Source organism: Parambassis ranga, chromosome 9 (genome assembly GCF_900634625.1).
Source record: "Parambassis ranga chromosome 9, fParRan2.1, whole genome shotgun sequence".
Lineage (NCBI taxonomy): Eukaryota > Metazoa > Chordata > Actinopteri > Ambassidae > Parambassis > Parambassis ranga.
In genome coordinates, this window is record NC_041030.1 from 18,806,136 (window position 1) to 18,814,553 (window position 8,418).

The window sequence follows — 8,418 nt, forward strand, 5'->3', positions numbered from 1 at the left end:
AATAGCAGCAATATAAACATTTTGGCATTCACTTATTAAGTTAGCAACACAACTTTTGGAGAGCTTTTTCCTCTTCTTAGTAAAACTGTTGCTGTGCCTACCACCTTCACTATATTCTGAATTTTGGTGTCATCTTCGTACCTACTTTTCATGTCTCAAAAGTGTCATTGACACTAATTGCAGGCAGGAAATAAACCTGTTTTGTTTTTACGTAAAGCTCCTATTCAGGATGGAGCAGGAGCAAATAGCACAATATTTCATTGTTTTCAGTGTGAACACAGTGTCATAAACAAAACTTTTCACATACTGCAGCAACATCACTGTCACGTGAACCTGCACTTTTCTGTGATGAGGGGTACCAGGCGTGGGTAGGAATGAATACCTTTGCCTCCTATTAGACATGCATAAAGACACAGCGCTGTACCTCGTCTGGATTAATAATGCATATATTAGCTGATAACATGAAACCTTGATGTTAAACAACGGCAGCCACTTAATGATAAGTGGCTGCTTCATCAGTGTGCTTTGCATAAAGATGGAGCCGAGGTACTCTCAAATCAAACCAGAGGGCAGAGACGAGCCCATCCAGCAAAAACACAGAATATGTTTCATTTATGGTCGGGAATATCAAACAGCCGTTTCTGCCGCGAGATGAAGTCGAGGTTATATTGGAGGGCTGAGCCGAGGGCAATGGGTTGGACTTCCTTCTGCTGAGTATTTTTATGAAGTGCTTTTGCTGGAGGTGGTTTTATATGGAAAACTGAGCTGAAGGACACCGAGCTGTTGTGGTAAAAGTCATGAATCTGTAGAAAGTCAATCGTTTTATATTTTTAGGCTTGGCTTTCTCACGGAGAGAATTGCACCTAGTGATGGCGACAAGTGAAGATAATTGGTACTTAATGTTTCGCTGTTAAAAGACATCACGTCAATGTAACATCAAAAGCTGGAATAATTACAGATTGAGCTACTTCGCATCCAGCTCCACATCATCAGGCTATTAACAAGGCAACTTAACACTACTCTGTAATTTTCTGGGTAAGCTGATACATAGCCACAGCCAAGCATAAAGTGCATCCATTCTAAGCAAATCACAAATTAGCTGAATTTTAAAAAGAAGAGAGGAGGACATATTGGAACTTATTGGCATGGCTGGATGGTTTTTTTTTTACTGTCAGATCTCAAGCTGACAGTAATTGCAGTTGTTAGAGCAGATGGATTCATCTCTGGATTTTTTTTAAGCCTCAAATCTTTTCAACAAAAAGAAAAGGCAAATTGTTCAGAAATGTAATGTTCCTTTCTCTTTACCAATGAAAGTTCAAGTCAATAAGTTTCTCTTTGTGCCACTGCCGCTGAATGCATAATTTAAAAAGCAAAGCTTCGCCCTTCTTTCAACAACCCTGTGCAGTTTCTTTTTTCATTGTTCATTTCTTTTTCATTTTCACTTTAAGCACAAACACCTCCACATACTGTAACTTCAAGAGAAATCAACCGCTGGTATTATCTGGGGAGCAGCTGTCATCGCAGCGTTCAGGACAGCCGTGGTTACTTTTTAAAAAAGTTTTGACGAGACGGTAATAACATTTCTTGGCTCTACTGGTTTTTTTTCTTGTAGTGTTAAGCTGGATCCATACTCCGCGAGACAAAGACATTTTTCCCCCCTGCAGACGTTACGCCCACAAAATGACGTCATTTTTTGTCTCTGACCGCCCGCTGATCCGCACTCCTGTGCACAGGGTCCGGGCCGAACTTTGTCTTTCAAGGCTGTGCGGCAACCATGCTGTGATTGGTCGGAATTTATTGTGGGCGTGATGAAAGTGGAGAAGCGCAAGAGCCTCTCCAGGTATATAGGTAGGTGTATAAACAGCGCTGATTCAACAGATTTAGATAAGACCATACTGGTTTTGCATGATGAGCAATAAAAGAAAGAAAGAAAGGCAAGTCAGGTGATTTGTCACCAATAACTCCAGACAGCCATTCACACATACCAGATGGTGACTGTTATTACCATTCTATATACTCCTACATACCCGGGCATAACAGGCTCGTTAACAATGTCTGTATATCTTTGCTATTGTTACTTTTAATGTCGCATCTTCACAGCTCATCACCGGACAGTTTGAAGTATCGCAGGCACATTGGAACACAGTAGATGTGCAAATGTGGTCATAAAGGCACAAACACTGAATCTTTGCTATTGTTACTTTTAATGTCGCATTTTCACAACTCATCGCCGGACATCTCACGCTGTTGCAGGCCCCGTCTCTGTATAATGCCCTCTTGCCATGGCACAAGTCCTTGTGGTGTGTTAAAAAAACTCAGTACAGTCTTTCCTTATAGTTTAGTGGGCGGGCCGTATGAGGAGTTCTGCACACACGCGTCTCGCGGAGTATGGTACCTCAGTGCGGAAAAGACCTTTTTTTTTGTATCTCTTACCACCCGTGGAGCGCGTTCTCCGCTCTTTGTCTCGCGGAGTATGGATCCAGCTTTACTGTTTGTGTAATTGTAACTTTGTCAACTTAGCAGCAGTTAATAGCACAGATAGTGAGAACGCAAAATGAAACAGGAAGTGAAAAAGAAATGCTCATTCTGCAGTTCTTGTTGTTTTTATTTTTTTAATACTACTCACCCTTTTTACCTATTTTTACATAAAGATATGTACGATATGTATGATACGAGGTAGGGCTGTGCGATTTGACGATAAAAGATCGTGAAGGATTTGAACGCGTTGGCGATCTGCCAGAACAGACAGATCGTTTTATCATCCATAGGGCACCTTCTATTAATTGCAGTTCTATGTTCGTGCAGACGCGTGAGTTTTTGCATTTCAAGCATTCTGAGTCAGTTTTGTGTTTTCCAACCTGAAGCTTCACCAATCCCCTAATCTTAACACTAAGTACTTCATCTAGTCATAAAATGACCTGCAGTTCTATGGTAGCATGTAGCTGTCTATAGTGTCTACAGTGTCACACAGGCTCAGCTAAAAACACACATTGTTCTAGAACAGATTCATGTCAATAATTTCTCTGTGTGCCATTGTCTCCACAACTGATACCAACAACTGAACAGTGATTTTGTTTTCTTTTTGTATTCTTTAAAAATGTCTCAAATCAAAAAAGCTCCAAACAGCTTTAATCAATCTCATACATGCCAGGCAGTATTGTTATTCGTAAAGTGGAGAATATCAATAAAAAGTCTATCTGTGGCCCATTTTTCTTTTCTTTAAGGGATGTGCACACAGTGCAGAAAGGCATTTAAATGTTTACTTTAGTAGCATCAAAGTTATTAAAACTGTTCATGTCAGAATAATATAATTAGGATGCATACATAATAATAATAAAAGTTGTCCCTCACCCCCAAGTGACACTGCCAAAGTTTGACAGACCTGAAATAAACCTCAAAACTTTAGGGCTTCTTTTTCTAATATGAACCACAAATGACTTTTTAAAGTCAGTCCAACAGAATAAAGCCAAGCATTAAGAATATTACTGTTGCAGGACGGCTGCCAAGAAAGACACAGGCTCTTCAATAGGTTTAATGGTTTACTCAGAATCCCCTCATTAACATGTAAACCCCATTCTAGGTGCGTTGGCTCAGGCTGCTCAAACCTGATAAGATATTTCATTTTCAAGCTATTGCAATTTTGGAATGACTTCCATGAAAATGACATTTTGTTTCCCCCCCCCCCAAGCACCTGAAAGTAAATAGACCTGGTCTGACTCTATTGTGTGATGTGGCACCATAGGGGGGCAAGGTGTGAGGAGGCTGTTCGATAAAAGTAGAATAACAAAAGAGGAGAGTTTCAAACACTGAACAGCTGCACAATGAGCGTGCTGCACAATGAATGTGGAGGGAGCTGATGCAGTCGGTGTGTTTGTTCTAATACAACTACTGTAGCATAAGAACACAAACAGCAGAGATATAGAGACGACTGATTTAGTGTAAAAGCAAAATCAGTTTGACTGGAAATATAGGGAGTATGTTGCTTTACTGAGTTTTTTCTATTAGCATATCATGCAGAATATAAATGAATTCCCTTCACCAGCATTGTCAGAGAGAGAGAGAGAGAGAGAGAGAGGGGTACAGATACATGTAGAAAAGTCTCAGTTTTACAGATATTGGAAGGAAAAAAGAGCAAAGCAGTCAGTCTCCTGGTGTAATTACCCATCATGCCATCGCTCATAGCACTGCTTCCTCCCTCTAGGTGTAAAGATAAAATACAGATAATCCCTCGTCTCTACGTCTCATAGAAAATTGGGGCTTAATGCACCAAACAGAAAGGTAGACACCGCCTTAAGAAAGTGAAAAGTTGCACTCTGTTCATGATGGCTGACATGAAAATGTGTCTGATTACAACAAAATTTACAGCTTCAAAAAGCAGCGTGACCATGGGCATCACAAGCACAACAAATTTCACAATTTACACACTAAAGCAGGATTTTGCTCGACAGCAACGACAGTTCAATAAAATGCCTTAGGAAGCCTGCTTTTCCTCTCCTTGCTGATATCTGCACCATTTTTTAATCAGTGATCAAGGCATCTTCCAACCCTGATAAACAAAGACATCTGTCAAAAGTAGGCTTATTTAATGATTAGGTTGATATATTGTCATAATTTAAGTAAGAAATTCTCCTATTTTTTTCAAAACTTTTGATATATTGTAACTGCAGAGTTGTCTTTAAGCATGTGAATGTAAATTAATTTCATTTAACACATGTAAGACTTCAGATATGAGCATAAGTTTAGAGCCCAACCAATAAGCTGACCAGTGTTATAGGTATATTACAGTTCTGCCTGTACAGAAGTCTCCTCCCAAATCAACAGCAGGCAATTAATTTTAGCAACTGTTTATAGTGCTCTGCTTGTAGCTTGCAAGAATGTCACAGACAGACATCATTATTGCATGTTGTGTTGCCACTTAAGACACCCATTTAAAATCTAATTGGATTCACAGCCTCCAAATGTGGTCGTGTGTTTTAAAAAAATGGAAAACTCAAAAGTTGAAATTTGTAGGTTGACAACACAGTGCCGGTTGTGTGTCAGCTTAATTAACGTTCACAACCTGCGCCAACAACCTAGAGATGGAACTCGCTCCATCCTCAAATATGTATTTGTAAAGTAAATGTTTACTACTAAATGACAAACATTACATCATTCTGCTTTCACTGTTTTGAGTCAAAACACAAACTGTGGTATGGTAGTTACACAATGACAATTTATGAAGGGTTTTTGCAAAGCAATATAACAATGTTTTGTCCAAATTAATGGCTTTGCCCTTGTTCTTTAGATGAACACAGGTGTGCTGGTAAATGCTGATACTACTTGTTAAGCCTTCCTAAATTAAAAACATGGAAAACAGCAAGTGTGCACTTTTCATTTTACTGATGACACATAACAAAACTTTACTTTAATAACACGTTTTGATTTATACCTTCCATGAAATCAAACTCAATTTAGAGTAGTTAATTTGCTCCAAAATAATCCTATATATGCAAATTTATGCATTTTCAAAATTTCAAAAAATCTGGGTACTTTACTCATAGATGAAAATGTGACCTACTGTCAAATCTCACACTGCAGCTATCTGCGAGTCCCTCCCTGTCTCATACCGTTATATAACAGACATGCAGATGATATTTTATCTAGTGACTCAGCACAGAGTAAGCAAGCGAGGCAGGTGAGGAGACGGTCAGGGAGTGCCGTGTGAAGGAGAGGCCCAGCTGCACAGGGCAAGGGTAAGAGGACACCATCTTGCCAAATTAAATCACGAGTCTCCATCAGGGTAAACAAACTGCAGGGCTGGAGGACGACGTAGCAGATCTGCTCTTCCTGGGCCCAGAGGACACAGAATAACGCTCATCCATGGTGAGTGTCGCGCTGGGCAGTGCTACGTTACGTAGAGCCCCTAAAGATGATCTGAGGGTCACCTCATAAACTGTCATCTGAGCAGACAGCAGTCATGTTGTGAGGCTCAACCAGAGTTTAAGGACTTTTGGCACAAAGGAAGACAATAATTTGTCTCTGTGTGCTGGTAATATTCTATAAATAAGTATTTGTAGAAGTGAGATGTCATTTTACATGGCACTATGAAAACTAGCTTGACAGATGGCCGGCTGATGCAATTGTTGCTTCCTTCCAGCCCCTGACGACTGAGCCTTTTATCTAAAAATACAGTTGGTAATTAAGTAAAAATTGCAGCCGATGCCAAGTCTGATGTTCATTTGCAGAACATGAGACTTCCTGCTGCCAAAAGAGAAGCTGATGTGACACCAGACACCAGCCTCCGTCACACTCAATGTATGTATTTCTGATTAGGGCTGGGTAAAAAAATCGATTTAATCGATTTCGGATCGATTCCATTTAAATTTCGCACTATCGATTCACAGGGCATGAGATCGAGTTTTTTTGTGTTGTGTGAGTTTCCTCACGGTCTGGTGCGTGATGACGCACTGCGCAGTCGTACGTCGCGTCGTTCAAGCACGCAGCCAAAATGGCTGAGGCAGGGAAAACACTGCTCGGCAAGCCGTCCCAAATGAAATCTAAAGTGTGGAATCATTTCAACTTTAAAAGGACAAAGGACGACGAACTTGATAAAACCAAGGTAGTTTGCAAGATATGCCAAGCAGAGCTCAGTTATTGTAGGAATACTACAAACCTCAGAAACCACCTGACAAGGTACCACACTACGCTAAACTTAGCTTCCGACAGTACACCACCGGGAGCAAAACAAAAGAAACTGAAGGACCTGCTAGCATTACCATCAGAGTCTCCGCGGGCCATAAAGATGACAGAGGCCATCGCAACTTTTGTTTGCAGAGACTTACGCCCATACTCGGTAGTGGAAAATGAAGGATTCCGGCAGCTCATTCAGGTGCTCGAACCACACTATGTTATGGTGCAACATAAACATCTGACTGAAACTGTGATACCCATGATGTATACATCTGTGAAAGACGTGATACAAATGAAAATGCAGTCAGCAAACAGGGTCGCTATCACGTGTGACACCTGGACATCGCTGTCAACCCAGTCCTACTTAACGGTGACGTCTCACTACATTGACACGGAGTGGTGCCTCATGTCTCATGTATTACAGACCACCGAGGTTCTCACGAGCCACACCGCTGTCAATATAGCGGATATGTTGACGAGGGCCATACAGGAGTGGGGGCTGACCAGCAAAAACCCAGCAGTTGTGACAGACAATGCTGCAAATATGGTTCGGGCGGTGGAGATAATGCAGCTAATGCACGTCGGGTGCTTCGCACACACGCTGAACCTAGCATCACAAGCGGGTCTTAAAATCCCAGCCGTGTCACGTCTGCTTGCTCGAGTGAGGCGTATAGCCACGTTTTTTCACCGGAGTACGACGGCAAACCACATACTGAAAGAAAAACAGAAGCTGCTTCAACTGCCAGCACATAAGCTAACACTAGACGTCGTGACTAGGTGGAACAGTGCACTGGACATGGTGGAACGCTTTTTGGAACAACAGCCGGCAATCTCTGCCACTCTCCTTTCACCAGACGTGCGGAGGAACGAAAAGGATCTGTGCAGCTTAACAGAAGAAGATGTAACAACTGCCGAAGATTTGGTGCGGACCCTGAAACCAATCAAAGAAGCTACACTGGCAATGTCGGAGGAAGAGCAACCAACGCTGTCCATCATCGCACCACTTCTCGCCTTGCTACAGGACGCCTTGACCCCCAGCCAGGAAGATTCCACCGTGGTGAGAGACCTAAAGGCTGCTGTAAAGAACAACTTGAGTACAAGGTATGCTAAGCTCTCTCATTCTCTCTCTCTCTCTCTCTCTGTGTATATATGAAATAGTCAGTGGCCAAATCAAAAGCTAATTAGTTATATCAGTTAATAATTTATCATCCTTTTTGATTGTACAGTATGCATGAGATTGTATATTGTATCAATGCCATGTTCATCCTCATACTGTGCTGAAAAAAAGTAATTTGTGAAATGTCTTTAAGATATGATGCACAGAAGGACACACTGTATGCAGCGACAGCACTGGACCCTCGCTTTAAGGCCCTCCCTTCCCTGACTGCTGAAGAGCAAGATGGCATCTTCTCCAGACTGCAGGCCGAGGCCGCTACTGCTACACCTGATGTAAGTATTTAAAATAAATAAACTGTAAATTAGAAGATTTTCTATTTAATTATGTGAATATTACATAATTAAAAAGAGTTTTTTCTTTTTCTATGTTATTCAACAGCAAACTACTGATGGTGATGATGAGGGAGCTGAGGACATGGGGGAATTGACTTCGCCCAAGAAACCCAAGAAATCCAGCACCTTGGAGTCCCTCTTTGGGGCAGTCTACACACCACCAGTAACAGGAGATGGAAAGAAAACTCCAACAAAAAGGACTGAAGATGAAATAAGAAGATACAGGGCAGAACCACCTGC